Here is a 16,433-nt window from a genome sequence, read left to right as displayed (position 1 = left end):
AGGGTTGTATTAGGATTAAATGATATACTATGCATGAGGAATATAATTTGACACATATTAGTCACTCATGGAAGGCTAGCTATTAGCATTAACAATCTCATATTGCAGATCTTCTAAGGCACATAATTTCTCACATTTCAACAGATACAAAAATGGAGTGATCGATAGTGTCTCACAATGGTTGGTAAAGGTGGCAGCCATGACATAGATGGCATTGATTGTGCATGGAGTAATCTTGTTGCATGACGATCGTCTAACTGTAATCCCTTGGCTTTTCAGTCAGCAAACTATTTGAGAACAAACCATAATGACTATTTGAGGATGCATTGTAAATCCTGATTATTGTCTAAAAACCTTTCATTGATTTTTTTCTTGTAAGATAAAGCGCCAGTTTCGAAATTTGTAGAATAGTTGTCAATAGCTTAGAAGAAAGTTCTAGAGACAGAAACTGCAGGCTGGGCATGACTGTGTCACCAATGCTCTTAGGGTCATGGAGGACAACAGTGTGGGCAAAGCAGACATCAAGCACTGAACAGGAAGTGACTTGGATTTGGACTCTGTTGTAGAAACATTGTATTTTGCTTTGCTTTGCATTGATTTTGCATATTTTCATTTAAAAATGTACATAACTATGACACACAATAAAATTTATTTAAATAAGTCTAAAAGACATATTTAATGTTTTGAATGAGTTTAAAATAAACAATTACTCTAGTCAATGTGCCACAGTTTAACTGAGTGATTTTTTTCTTCCTTAGTAGCACATAAAACAAAGGAGTGTCTTACAATTTATGTCTTGAATTGGATAAAATATTCACCTTGGCACTTGTGAAGGAATCACATTTATTAAAGTACATAGCAGGTGGAAATGTATATAATTTCCTATTATATGTGTATATAATATGTATATAATTTGTATATAATTAATATTATATGTATATTATTAATACTATATGTATATAATATGTATATAATTGTATATAATATAATATGTATATAATTTCCACCTATAATTTCCAAAAGAGTGCCTTCATCGGCTATTAGAAGAGTTGTGTAGAAGTTCAGATTCAAAGAGGGGAGGGAGTAAGTGAGGGAGGAAAGCAAGAAGTAGAAAAGCAAATATTCACAAGCTTCTTGCAAATGGTAATTTGCTCTCCACAAAATGACTCTGCAGTACCTAGAGTGAACTAAACTTGGTCATTAAAAAAATATCTGAAAGAAGATTGTTTCTGGTCTTTGTCACATAGAGGTGAACATTAATAACCAAAACGTATCTGTGTGATGAGGGCAGGGGAAGGGCTGGGAATGTTGAATCCAGTTTGTCTTTTAAAAAAATTACCTCTCTTAATGTGGCTTAATAACATTCTCACTTTACATACTGTTCATGCTCATTAGAGGCAGTCCATGAAGAAGCTGATAACGATCAGGTTTAAATTGCTGAGGTTTCATTTTGCCCTGCAAAATTTTCTTCTCGTTCAATAAGAATCTTTTCTCCAATAAGGTTGTTTTAATTAGCTGGTCTAACGATTTGCAGAAGCTATGATCACACAATACTTCCTTAGCAGCAGACTTTAAATTTTTAATTTCATTGTCTTTACATGGATTACACTGAAGCCAATTTTCTAGAGTGTTTCCTATGTCATAATGATACCAGTGGAAGAAACTTTAAAATAAACGTTAGATCTTAATCTTTAAAATATGCTATCTTTCCAATTGAAATTATTCAAAAATATTTACTTGAATCAAATGAAGTGAAATGTATTTTGTTCATTTGGCTTCTACTTCCAGTAGCAATTTCTGAATTTTTTTCACCAGTATAAATTACATTCATAGTGCCAAAATTCTTTAACAAGAACTAAAGTATTAGAGATTTACCTGGGAAAGTTTTAAAAGGGAAAATGATATGCCACAAGATGTCACTGTAATCCTAATAAATGGATAAGGTAATAATCGCTTTTATTTCAATGTTTAAAGAGGTTAGGTGAAAAACCCTCACAATAGATACAACACAGTTGCTAACATTACAGACCATCTTTTCAGATCTACACAAAACTGCATCCTGGCGTGAACCCCTGGCATTAAATGGCAACTCTTACAGAACCAAGTAAGAAGCTTCTCTTTTGAAAAAAAAAAATCATCTTCATTTCATGACACAATTCCATCTAGCCTATTTCTGATTCAGATTTGAAGTGGAATACTACTTTGCATTCTTTGGAAATAAAAACTCCAGGTTAAAGATCCAGTAGAAGCTCATTAGACCCATTCTATGTTGTCCTTGATGTCTATGAAAGTTTTCATTGCCAGCCAAAATGGACATAAAATTGTGAGAAAAACAGTTTGGGCCATTAAAAAAAAAAAAAAAGGAAAAGAAAAATCTTGCTTGGTAATGTACTTGAGACACAAATAGTAAATGAACTGCCCATTCTTGTTAATTTCCCCATTGAAAGTCTTTTTCTGATTACTGTCCTATAGTCAAAGCACACAGATGAAAGGGGAATCTATAAATCTACTTCAACTATAGTGACAAAATCATGGGGCAAAGTGTTTAGGCGGTTCTTTCAAGATCACTTTTACCATTACTTACCATTACCACTCTCTACCATTACCTGGTAGAGAGAATAACATATCATTTATGAAAGGAATCTCTACTGTGTCTCTGAATGTGTAAAATAATGTCATATTCAGAGTCCTTAGTTGATAATTACAAGAGACTGATTGCATGGCATACATGGATTTGAAGGCAACTTTTTAAAAATTGCCCCTTACTTAAAAAAAAGAAAAAAATGTCTACATGAAAACATTTCAAAAAGGAAATCCTTATAAGTAGGTATGTAAAAGCCTTTGCTATCTGTAACTTTGGTTATCAGTTTTCCTTTTACTAAAGTTTTTCCATATGTATTCACTTAAGGATTATTACTTTATCATACACTAAAGATAGAAAGACGAATTAGACACAGAGCCAACAGACTCCTAAAGCCCTTGAAACCTAGCTGAAAAAGGCAACTGTATTAGCAGATGACATTAGGATAGAAGCTCATATTGGGTGCAGCTGGGATATAGATAATATAATGAGTTCTTTAGACGGGGGCTAAGGATGTCTGGTTCTATAGAAACCCCAAAGAGAAGGCAACAAAGATCTTCAGGTGGTTATTTTTCCTCTTGATATGCTGATTTATTTTCTCTGTACCAAAAGAAAACCTGACAAAATGCATGATTTCAGTTTTCTTTTCAGCTTGATACATTAACTTAACTAATCAAACCAACCATTTTGTAATTTGCATGACATTGCTAACATGAAAGAAATGTAAGAAATTATTTACTTGAAGATAGAAAACATTTCTAAAGAGGTGTTTTCTAAAGTAATACTGCTGTGGCTGCATATTTATATTGAATTCTATACTTGTTTGCTTTTGCACATTACTTACTGCTAAAAATGGTGCTTACCCAGTGCTTACTCACTAGTCGTGAGGAAGGAAAAGATTTAATGAATCACTTTGATGGCTAATAAAGATACAGTAAAGCCCATGAGTTTATCTTGTCAGCTAGAAGTTCTCTCCCCATTAGTAAAGCATTTTTAGACACCCCCCCAACATAGTCTCTAGAGTTAGGAAAATGACTTCTCACATGTGATAGGGCACAGTTAGAACTATCTGTGAGGAATCTTAGTACAGGCATTGATGGCCTTGATGCTTACTCCTAGGTAAGGGAGATTATTCTTGTTCTAGCACAGAAAGAATTTTCATGCCAGAACTTAGACATCTAAGCTTTTACTGGGCACTGACCTGGCTGAGAATGGACAGGAACAAGCTGACATCCTAATGCTCTTCCAGGCTTGGGTAGATCTCCATCTAAGAGTGTCACTAGGACCACCACCTCTTGGATAACTTCTACAAGGGACGTACAGAATATTGTGCCCAAACATCTACATCTGGTGTTGTTTCTATTCTTTGCACAGCTTTTTTGTTATTTGGAGCACAAACTCACATATTGGCAACCCAAACCCAACCCAAGTCATTCTTATCCACCCTGAAACCCCAACCGGCTTCTTTGGTCTGGCCCAATACTTGGTATGGCTTCTTCTTAAAGTAAAAGTTTTAGCTATTGTCAAACAGAAGACATTTGCTTCAGAGAATTGGATTTTTTTTTTTTTTAATTTAAAAACAATTGGAGAGGTGTTTGGGTGGTATAGTCATTTGGGCAGCCAATTCTTGGTTTCAGCTCAGGTCATGATCTCAGCGTTGTGGAATCTGCTTGAACTCTCTTTCCCTCTTCCCCTGCCCCTCCCCCACCTCTCTAAACAGATAAGCCTTTTTAAAAAACCAATTCTATATATATGCATTTATATGTAATACACACACACACACACACACACACACACACAAAATAGGCAGAGAAACTGAATAGACATTTTTCCAAAGAAAGCATGCACACAGCCAATAGCTCATAAAAAGGTACTCAATATCAGTAATCATTGGGGAAATGCAAATCAAATCCACAGCGAAATATCATTTATACCTGTCAGAATGGCTTTCAGAAAAAAGACAAGAAATAGCAAGTGTTGGCAAGGATGTAGAGGAAAGAGAACTCATGTACACTGTTGGTAGGAATTTAAATTGGTGCAGCCATTATGGAAAACAGTATGGTGATTCCTCAAAAAGTTAAAAACAGAACTACCATATGATCCAGCAATCCCACTTCTGAATAAATATGCAAAAGAATTAAAATCCCTATCTCAAAGAGCTATCTGTATCTGTATGTCCACTGAAGCATTATTTATAATGGCCAAGGCATGGAAACAAACTAAGGGTCCACAATGGATGAATGGATAAGGAAGATGTGGAATGTAAACACAATGGAATGTTATTTAGCCATAAAGAAGAAGGAAAGTTTGCCATTTGCAATAACATGGATGGACCTTGAAGGCATCATGCTAAGTGAGATAAGTTGGAGAAAGACTAATACTGTATGATCTCATATGTGGAAACTAGAAAAACTGAACTTATAGAAGTAGAGAATGGATGGGTGGTTGCCAGAGGCCAGAAGTGGAGAGTGGGGGAAATGGGCAAAGGTGGTCCTAAAGTACAAACGAGTAATTAAAAACAAACCTAACAGTTGATAGGAAGGGAAAAGACAGACCCAGCCCTGTGGCAAAATAAAATAAAATTAAATAAAACAAAATAAAATAAAATAATAAACATAGCCTTTCACCACTAGTTCCTTTTTCTCCTGGGCACACAGCATATCCCAGCTTACTCTGCGGTTGGGTACAACTAAGTAAATTCTGGCCAAAGATATGTGAGTGGACATATGTGTGTCATTTTATTATCCTCTACCTCCTTCTCTCCCCTCACCTATTAGCTGGATATAGAATGTCTGGAGAGGGGCTCAGCCCGAGGAGCTAGAAGGACTCCAAGCAGGAAAAGGGCCTGGGTTTCTGAGTTGCCACTTGCAGTAAAGGTGTCCAAGAGAGCCGTGAGACCAAGAACATTCATTTAACCAGTGCATGAGCAAACACTACAACTTGTCAACTTGTATAGCTAAGTAGCTAAAGTCAAATCTTTTTATTATGGCAGTTAGCCTACTGTGGCTTCTCTGAGCACATACATACATGACCAATTTCTTCCCGTAGGTATGCTATATGCTTTTTCCCTTTTTTCCACTTTTCTCCCCTGACTTTTTACTAAAATAAGACACTAATACACTTATCCTAGGTAACAGTGTGGTCCCCAATAGCAGACACATGTATTCTAAATGGTTGCTCTCTGAGAGGCTGTACTGAGAGGCTAAATAATGCAGGACCTTATTTTCAGGAGGGATTTTTTTTTCTTTTTTTAAAATATTTTGTTCATTTATTTGATACAGAGAGAGAGAGATCACAAGCAGGCATGGAGGCAGGCAGAGAGAAGGGGGTGGGGATGGGCTCCCTGCTGAGCAGAGATGCCAGTCCCGATGTGGGACTCGATCCTAGGACCCTGAGATCATGACCTGAGCTGAAGGCAGAAGCTTAACCCACTGAGCCACCTTTCCAAAGGCTGGCCCCTTCATCAGCCCCCTTGCACAGGCCCAGCCAGTCAACTACTGATTAGATTTTTGCCGCTTCTCTGCTTCCAACTATGAGAACCAAATACTTGAAGCAGCCTTTTGTTTCCTGGACCAGTCTGCCCCAGGACATTGCATTTTTTCTCCTGACTCTCTCTTTCTGAGGAGTTCAGAACTACACTCAAAAAGAGATCTGACTGCTGGATTGCCTCCCACCCCTTCAGGCTGAGACAGCTAGGGCTATTGACTACTTTTAACCTTATCATCTCTTGCCAGGTCTGATACACTAAGAAAAGCAGCCAGGCAGTATAATAGGGTATCCTATTAATGAATGCTTATTTATTTATTAATTCATTCACTATTGATTGAGCATCTACCTGGCTCTATGGGGGCACAGAGAAGCCAGTGAGCTTGGCTCCACCCCAAGCCTCAAGAGAGCTTACACTGCTGTAGAACGAGCCGGGAGAGAGATGGACATGTACAGAGGCAGTTATGATCCTGTGCAAGGTGTATGATATTTGTCAGAATTAACTGAGCTGTGCAAATGCAAGATTTGTGCATTGTGCTATAAGTAACATAATACATTCAAAAAGGTACTGTTTAAAAGGACCTTATTAGGGCATTTTTAAAAAATAACATTTGTGATTGGCCTCCCCCTTCCTCTGCTGCAAGGAACACTTCCTTTAGATTTGTTTTCATACTGCATTTATTTAAATATATTTACCTGTTATTTCTGGTGTTTAATTTGGACCTTTATTTTCCCTTGAAAATCAAGATGTTTACTGATCCTTTATAAACTAACCTACTTTGGGGGTATTTATGGCATTCTCATTTCACAGGCATCACACAAATTAAAACAGTGCTAAAATACTTTGAAAATATAACAGGCTATGGAAGCTCTAAATGATAACAGAACAAATGAGGGAAAACTTGCAAGCAATTTAGCGGGTTTGTGTGCACTTTCCCCCAGAGACATAAACCGAGTTCAAGCTATCAATATGTGAAATCAACTCTGAGAATAAATTTCAAACTCAAAACAGAACAGATGAAGCCCTGAAACCCAAAATGTCAAGCAAAAACAAACACATAAAAGCAATAGTCTAAAACAAAACTATGTGCCCCAAATACTATAATGAGAAGGACATAAAGAGAATAATTTTTTTAAAGATTTTTTATTTATTTACTTGTCAGAGAGAGAGAGAGAGAGTGAGCACACAGGCAGACAGAGTGGCAGAGGGAGAAGCAGGCTCCGTGATGAGCAAGGAGCCTGATGTGGGATTCTATCCCAGGACGCTGGGATCGTGACCTGAGCCGAAGGCAGCCACTTAACCAACTGAGCCACCCAGGCATCCCGAGAATAATTTTTAATGAGAGTATAGAAAAGCAACAGGTCATCAAACATGATCTTTGAGAAATATATTTTTAAAATGGTTTTCAAAAATAAATAGTTCTATTTTTTAGGTTGTTAAAATCATGACACACTCAGTAAATACTATGAGTAACATATCAAGTAGTAATATATTTCCCATTACGAATGTGTATGTTTACAAGGCAGACCTTAAATTTTTGAAAGTGGAAAGAAATATAATCACCTATTCCTTCAGTGGTGACTTTGCAGTTTCAACTATAACCAAGACCATTTTTATATTTCACTAAGTTAAAGAAATTAATTTAATCTCTTAATTTCTTATTTCTTAAATAAATTAAATTTTTCAAATACTACTAGAATTTGATATAAGTCATAGATGGGCACTGCAAACACAATGGAAAATTAACCTGCAAAACATCTCAAAAACAGAATTGCTCTTTTTGTGTACTTGCATTTAAAGACCTCCCAGGATGCATAGTTTACTCTAAAGCAATGGAGGTACTGATGTTTTCTGCTAGGAGTGACCCCTAGGGACCCAACCATGATTCATTTGCTCTTAAAGAGAACCTGGTTCAATCTTGCATTTTACAGTCAAGGAAGCAGACACCCAAAGAGAGTGTAGCGCTTGCCCAACATATCCATCATTACCAACTTTGTCATCGTCTTGAATTTACTGTGCCCTCTCTATGTGCTGGCCATTGAGCTGTACACATGTACACATGTTGTACCATGTCACCCTCTTAACAATCCTAAATGTGAGGGGTGCCTGGGTGTCTCAGTTGGTTAAGAGTCTGCCTTCAGCTCAGGTCATGATCCCAAGGTCCTGGGATGAAGCCCCCTGCTCAGCAGGGAGTCTGCTTCTCCCTCTCCCTCTCCTGCTCCCCTTGCTTGTGCTCGCTCTGTGTCTGTCTCTTTCTGTCAAATAAATTAATAAATAAACAAATAAAATCTTTAAAAAAAATCTCGGGTGTTATTTTCACCCCTATTTATGAATGAGCAAAAGAAATTCAAAGCAGTTGCATACCATGCTCAGGGGCACACAGCTAAAATGTAAGTCCTAGGGGCTCCTTCTTCAGAGCCCGCATTCTTAACCAGTGCACCAAACTGTTTATTGGTTGTGGTGCCATTGGTTAGAATCCAGGGCTCAGGACTACCAAGCAGTCAGTACAGCTATGACATAATTTGCCCCATTTTACGCAAAGATATTATGGAGCAAACAAATAAATGAAAATTAAATGCACAAAACATAATGCCATGTCTTCACAAATTTGTCTCTAGCAAATTTTAATCAATACATTTGAAAGAGTGGTTCCATCTATACAGTTAATTAGACATGCTTTATTTCCTTTCAAAATTATCTCTCCATTTGAGTCACTATTTTAACAGAAGATAAAAGATACTTCAGAGAGGCTCACTGTGCATTAATTGCCAAGAATTGTGACCTGAGATATGGTTAAGATATATGAGTGTATATTGAAGAAAATAAGAATAAATGGAAACAACAAAGAAATAATTAATGATAAAATCGAAACTATTCATTTTTTAAAGAATTAATATAACACCAGTTTTTGAAATTTCTAATAAAGAGATGGCCTATAGTATATAGTGATATGTATATATACATACCTATACTTTCCTAAGGGAGGGTTGATTTTTATGTCAATATACTGTCACCTGATACTTCTTTATTAGAGCTTTAATTTCATCTAGCAGGTATTGAATAAAATGGCCAGCAAGGCAGACAAGAATCCATTTTGATCTATCATAATCCTATGTTTCAGATTTCTAGGAAAATACAAATTTAAAGTATGTATTCTGCCCACACCCCTTATTACAAAACACACTCCTTATTTCCACATTTTACACCAACATGCCCTATCCTGGACTTTTTCTTCGAGCCAAAAATCAATATATTCAGTATCAATTTATTCAATAAATATTTCCTGGCTGTCCCTTACATACCAGGCCCCTGGGATAGAGGACTGAGCATTAGTCCTATTTTTGCATTCAGTGGCTCAGTGTCAACTTGGTGGTGAATTGTACAGTAAAATTCAGTTGACCTTTAAAAAAGGCTTAAACTGTTTCTTTTTGCCAGATGTGTGATTGCCTGGGAAATTTCTATAACAGAGTTTAAAATGGATTTTTGTTTTTTCTTTTAAATTCTGTTTAGTATTTCAGATAGTAAAGGGTTTTTTAAAATTAAAGATGAAAAATTTTAAGTTACTATGAGTTTCAACAGAGTTCATCTCCAAAGGAGAATATATCTATAGGTATTTGATTTTTCATGGAAAAATCAGGTAATTTCTATAAGATATTACAGCCAAATATATTTTTTGAATCCATCATGTAATATTTTTCACCACTGCTTCATAATCTTCATAATTTCTGTGACTTTTTAAAAATAATATCCACTTACTGTATGAAACATGAACTAAGTGTTCATCAAAACAGGTAGATGAGTCAATTATCACAGATTCAGACAATAGAACAGTATGTATCAGCTAAAGAAAATAAACCAGAATTTCACAGATTAATCTGAAAAAAAATCATAAACACATAGTATTGAGCAAAATATATATACACGTATAGTATGACACCATTTCTTTCCCCGCATCTTATCCTAGTCTTTTATTAATTAAACAGTAATCTTTAACAATAAATGCAGAAGGAAAGCAATAAACAAAAGCAGGGGATTTGCATAGTGGATAGGAAATGATTGTAAGCCTTGGCAAACCAGAAAAGTTTGTTTTGTTCCATGGGACCAAGAGTCTAGAATGTGGTGTACTCCCTCTTCTTCTCCCCCACAAAGGTCTCTAACAGCTTAGAGGGGAGGCTGGATGTGATAACTGGTCCTAATTTTTGCTATTAAACCATTTTTCTTGATCTTGGTCTCTGGCTCTATACATTCTAGACTGTTTCGTGGATTTGTAATAAACTTCCAAGATGAAGAGAAATTTCTTGGTTATTGTTTGCCTGAAATCTTGGCTTGTGTTCATCTTATTAAACAAAAAATGTGCTCCAAAAACACTCACAAGTACAACTACAAAACCTCTTTCTTTGCTAGTGGTTTCATAGCCTGGGCCATCATGTGAACAACAGGCAGGTGAGTGGGTGGGAAGGGAGAAATGCTATGCTGTTTACAATGCTGTACCTGACGCACTCATATCTGATACCATTTGTATAAAATTTTAAGCCACATATAAAAGTACCATATAGTACTAAATGGATGTGCACAGTAAAAATATAAAAACCTGTGTGGACTGATGACAAATTTCGGAGGGTGGAGATGGAGAGGAAAGACTAGAAATGAGACCAAAGAATGGCATCCAAGGGAGGAAGATATCAAATCTATCTGTACTATAGACCAATAATTAACCTCTAGGCAGAACTTAGAGGTGATTCTAGGGTCCCAATGCTGACAGCCTTTTGTCCAATATCAGAATGTGCTTGTTTCCTATCACTTAATTTTTTCAAGTCATTTAAGGTAGGAAGGTAACTCCTGATCTTCTTATTTCCTTGTGGTTTGAAGTACAAATCTTATTTCATTTTGAAAAATAACAAAAAGGTGGGGGGAGAAAGGAAAGTGAAGACAAGACAAGACAAAACATGACCTTTGAAACTGACACAATAATATGTTATTAAGACCTGGCACTTTGACTTCCAGTGCTGACATGTTTATTATATCGTCCTTTATACTCTTCTGTATATTTGAACTATGTCACAACTTTAAAAAGTAAGTTATTGAAAATAGAAATAAGATGTTACTTAAAAAAATTGTGACAAACCAAAAGGAGAGGAGAAATTTTCATTATTCTACCATCATAATTCTACCATCCAGAAATAGCCACGTCTACATTTTGGTGTGTATTCTATAGTCCTCTGTGTGGAAAATGGGACAATATTTTTTGTTACCATTTAAAACAATTATATTGTAAATATATTTTCAGAATATTAAACATTCATTCTTACATCTTTCCTGAATGACATTTCATTGTATTTCTGCAAAATGTTTTATTTAATCAATCCTCCTTTCCAGGAAATACAGGCTGTTTCAGTTTTCGTAATTTTAAACAATATTTCAATGAATTTTCTTCTACATGTATTTTCTATACCTAACAATGATAATTTCCTTAAAATATAGTTTTATAAGTAGTTTCTGGGCCAAAACTATACACAGTTTATAGTTTTAAAGCATATTTTGAAATTGCTCTCCAAAAAGATATTAAGTTACAGCGACATAATTCGAGAGGGCCCATGTTCTCAGAATAGCATTTATTTTAAAAATCTTCAGTGGTTACATTAAATTGAATTTTACTTTTTTTATTATTGGAAATTTCCTTTTCACACTTTTGCCTATATCTTAGCCAGACATTTATCTTTTTTCTTATAGTCTATAAGATGTTTATACTAAATATATTCACCTTTTCTTATACATTGTGAATAATTTCATATGTCATGTTTGCCTTTCCTTTTAGAGTGTTTTTAATGTCTTGAAATGTATAAGTTAAATCTATCAATATTTCCCTTTATGTTTTCTGCTTATATATATATATATATAGTCATTTATGTCATCTTTAGCATTTCTGTTTCACTTTCTATTTGGATATTCAACACATATGGAGTTTATTTTAGTATATTTGAGCATATGGTGGTAGGAATCTTATTCTTTTTTATTATAGATTATTACAAATAGTTGATCAGCTGTCTCAAAGGTATTCATTGACCATGAGATTTAACCTGCAACCTGAATTTTTTTCAATAGTTACTTCTCATATATCCTATTGGTAAATTTTCTATTCTCTTGCTATAAACAAATAAAATGTTATTTTTTCACAAAAAGATATATTTCCAGTACTTTTTTGTAATTTTCTATTTAATAAAGTTTTATTGGTACAGGACACAGAGTCAACATACAGAACAATGTTGTATAGTACAATACAGTGATGCCACAATTCTACACATGACTCCATACTCACCAAGGCGAATGTGTTAAGGGTCTTGAAAGAACTTTAAGAATAAGTTTTCCTACAAATAACATTGTGTTTTTAATGCAATTGATATAACTTGAACTATTGCTTTTTCTTATTTTTTACTGCTCTTAGAATTCTAGTCTGCTCGTGCCTAGAGAAGACAAAAAATACTGAGGCATGATCTATTGATTCCTGACATTTAAAATCATTATAAAGTAATAAAATCCCAGGAAATTGAATTTATAATCACAATAGTTATAATATATCAAGCACAAAGACTTAGACAATATTGACTCTTCATTGGCTAAAATGTTAGTAACAGGAAACTGCAAAGCTAGGATATATTATCCTTGAATTAAGCTACTGTGGGTTATCATCCAACTGATTGAAATTTCAGTTTCACACCTCTATATCTCGTTCCTTCTTTGGGTCAGTGGAAAGGATAAAAATTCAAAGGACATGATCCAAACTTACTTATACTTATCCTTGTTCTCACCTGTGGACAATGAATACTTGCATTTTTTTAATACTTTCCCTTCTCAAATTACATGAATTTCTACAGTTATCACCATGGAAGAGGGGATGTACATAAGGTATTCCTTCATTGGACAAGACTTCCTGAGCTTTAAGATCTATATCTGTTGGATTTTTTAATTAATTGAGCTATAAATATTTATAATTTAATTGTGATAGAACTTTATGGATGACTTGGCTGAATCGTCATGTTTCAAAGAACTTGTTTCAGCCCTTTTCTTTCTAGGCCTCCAGAAAACTCAACATTTTTGCATTACAGGAATTTTAATACACATAAATATAGAGAAAATAGGAACAATGGACAACCATAGGCCTATCACTGAATGTTAGTAATCATCAACATTCTGCTGGTTTTGTCTCAGTAGCCTTTGATAGGATGACATCACCCTCCTTTTCTCCTCATAACACTGTATCCTAGTTTGCCTCTTATCCCTCTGGCAGCTCCTCCATCTCTTCCTCTTTTCTTTAAATTATCAGTTTCCCTGTGAACCCAACCACTCCCATGGCTCCATTTACCACATAGGAGCAAGTCCTACCTTCTTCATATGTCCTGCTCAGTTATCTTTTCCAGGGAACATTAGGCTCAACACGACCAAATTGTCTTTCATACTCTCCTCGGCACATCTCCTCTTCAATATCTCAAGAAATAATGTCTCCATCCAATTATTCATACTAGAAACAGAGATGTGAACCTTGATAATTTTCTCTTCCATGGTAAACTGCCAAATTAGTCAATTTAGTCTCAGAAACAATTTTCAAATATGTCTACTTCTCTCCTTTTGCACTATCAACATGATGATCAGCACTGTCTGATGAAATACAATGGAATCCACACATACAAGTCACACATATAATTTTAAATTCCCTGGTAGCCACATTAAAAAAGTAAAAAGAAATAGTGAAGTTAAATTTAGTTAGGTTATTTGGCTCAATTTATATCCCAAATATTGTCATTTAACATGTAATCAATATAAAATATTACTAATAAGATATGCATTCTTTTTTTCTTACTAAGTCCTTGAAATCTGATGTGTATTTTATACTTCTCAGCACATAGTAATTTGGACAAACCACACTTCAAGCCCTCAGTAGCCACATGTCACTAGTGCTCAACACACTGGATAGAGCAGCTTTAGATCAAGTTATGACCATCTCTTTTTGTGGTGTCTGTTAATGGGCTTCACACATGCCTACTTGGTTTCCTTTCAGTTCATTCTTCATGGGCAGTCAGTGTACTTTTTCTCAATGCAAATCTGTCTTACGATTGCAAGCTAAAATCCTTCAGTGACTTCCCATCTTTCCTTTTTAGCTAAAGTCTGAAACTCCCAACATAACCTCTAACTCCCTCTTTGATTTGACCACATTTGATATCTCCAGTCTGTGTAATGTACAAAGCTTCTTCCCATTCACAGCCTTTATACAAGCTTGAAATACTTTTGCTCCTATCATCCTTAATTCTTAGCCGAAGTGCTACTTATTTACAGAAATCTTCCTTGACACCCCTTTCCTCTTGCTTCTCCCAGAATAGGCTAGGATTCCAATTACATAGTCTCACTACACACAATAATTTTACTTCATGGCAGAAATTACTTGTGTTATTATTTGTTCAACGTAGGCCTCCCATTTGGGACTAATAGTTACTCTTATACATCTATCTCCCCACCAAGAATAGTGCTTAGTACTGAATAAATGTAAGTTTAATGTAAAAATTTGACCCCCTTAGCATTATTCATGTGAGAAAAAGCTGAGGTTACCAACATGGGCTTAGACCAACCATGATTCACAATCCTGGGCTGGGGAAAGGACTCATTTCTTGAGCACAAAGCTACCGCATCCTTGAACAAAATTAATGTTCTGTGAAGAAGAAAAAGGGGAAGAGGTGGTTACTGGGTAAGCTACCAGTGTTGTCTACCAGAATTTCCAATTTATCATTGTGATAGACTGCTCACCTACTTTGGCTTACATTAGCCTGAGAAAAGGAAGGCAGAGCCATCTGGAGATAAAATTGTAGATGGAGGAGTTTTGTTTTGTTTTTAACTATAAAAATAAAGAGGAAGAAATATACTGTATTAGTCAGGGTTCTGCAGAGAAACAGAACCAATAGGATATATATAGATATATATAGATATATATATCTGTATATGAGGAGTTTTATTATAGGAATTGGCTCACGAGATTATGGAGGCCTAGAAGTCCCACAGTCTGCTGTCTGCAAGCTGGAGAACCAGGAAAGCTGATATAATTACATTCAAGTCCAAAGGCCTGAGAATGAGGAGCTGCTATGTCCAAGGACAGGAGAAGGTGGGCGTCCCAGCTCAAGAACAGAGATAATTTCCCCTTTCTCTATTTTTTTTGTTCTGTTAAAGCCCTCAACACTGGTGAGGAGAGATTTCTTTACTTAGTCTACTGATTCAGATACTAATCCTTTTTGGAAATACCCTCACAGAAACGCCCAGAAACAATGTTTTACCAGCTCTCTGGGCATCCCTTTGTCTACTCAGGTTGACACATAAAGTTGACCACCACACGCATTATTAACCAATATTCACATTTCCTGCATCATCACATTTGGTCCTCCCAATAATTATGAACAACCTCATTAAGTTGCTGTTATTACTCACCATCACGCATAACTTACAAAGGAGAAATCTCAAATCAGAAAGGTTAAGTGACTTGTCCAAGGGTACATGGAAATCATATGTAATGACTTGGATAGGGACACCAGTGTTCTTAGTCTCAAATCCACACTTTTCCCTATACCAGGGTTTCCCTGTATGAACCTCACCTGGGGAACATGTTAGGAAAGCAAATTCTTGGGCCCCACTCCAGACTTAATGAATCAGAAACTCTGGGAGTCCAGCCTAGGAACCTGTGTTTAGGAAGTTTTCCAGGTGACTCCCATGCTCCTAAAATATGAGAACCACTGCATTATACCCTACTACCCACACTACTTTCCCTTAAGTTGGTCAGTTTTTTTTCTAGTTGTTTTATGATTTGGCAGAAAAAGAAAAATCCTGCCTTTGTACTCAGGTATATCATAAGAAGTTAAAGTTGTCTTTACCTTACTTCCAGACTCAAAGGGCTCTTGATTTAGGGATCCATCCATCGGCCCCCATTTTTAAGGTTACATTCTTGAACCAAAAGTTACTCCCTATATACAGCCTGAGTTGTATTTCTGTGTGAGCAAGCAAAGCAAGTGAGGGAAAGTCGGCATCTCACAGAACTTGATTTTCTTTTACTTAACAATGAATTACAGTGAACTCTCTCCTCTGCCAAAATGAAAGCCCCTTGCCCTCTATTTCCTATATACTTCTGTGACCCAACCTTTTTACCACAAAACCTGCAGTATTTCTCCTTAAGAAAATAAAAACCTAAAAACATTAGAGTGACTAATAATCATCTCTGACAAAGATGCCTTAATTCTAGCACAAGGTGAATTTGTCTTCTTCCAACTTTGCCCTTGTCTTTTGCTACATTATCAGCACTACAATGATTCTAACCCATAAATCAGGGGCTTATGC

The 16,433-nt window shown here is 35.7% G+C and overlaps 1 pseudogene; it reads right to left on the bottom strand.

Moving 5' to 3' along the window:
- Positions 1–10,260: 10,260 nt before the first annotated feature.
- LOC111146920 lies at positions 10,261–10,493 on the bottom strand (annotated as a pseudogene).
- Positions 10,494–16,433: the final 5,940 nt, after the last annotated feature.

Source organism: Enhydra lutris, unplaced genomic scaffold (assembly GCF_002288905.1).
Source record: "Enhydra lutris kenyoni isolate GAN:26980312 unplaced genomic scaffold, ASM228890v2 scaffoldscaffold2, whole genome shotgun sequence".
In the NCBI taxonomy this organism is placed as follows: Eukaryota; Metazoa; Chordata; class Mammalia; order Carnivora; family Mustelidae; genus Enhydra; species Enhydra lutris.
Note: the sequence above shows the minus strand (reverse complement) of the source record. Positions and strands in the feature narration are given on the sequence as shown.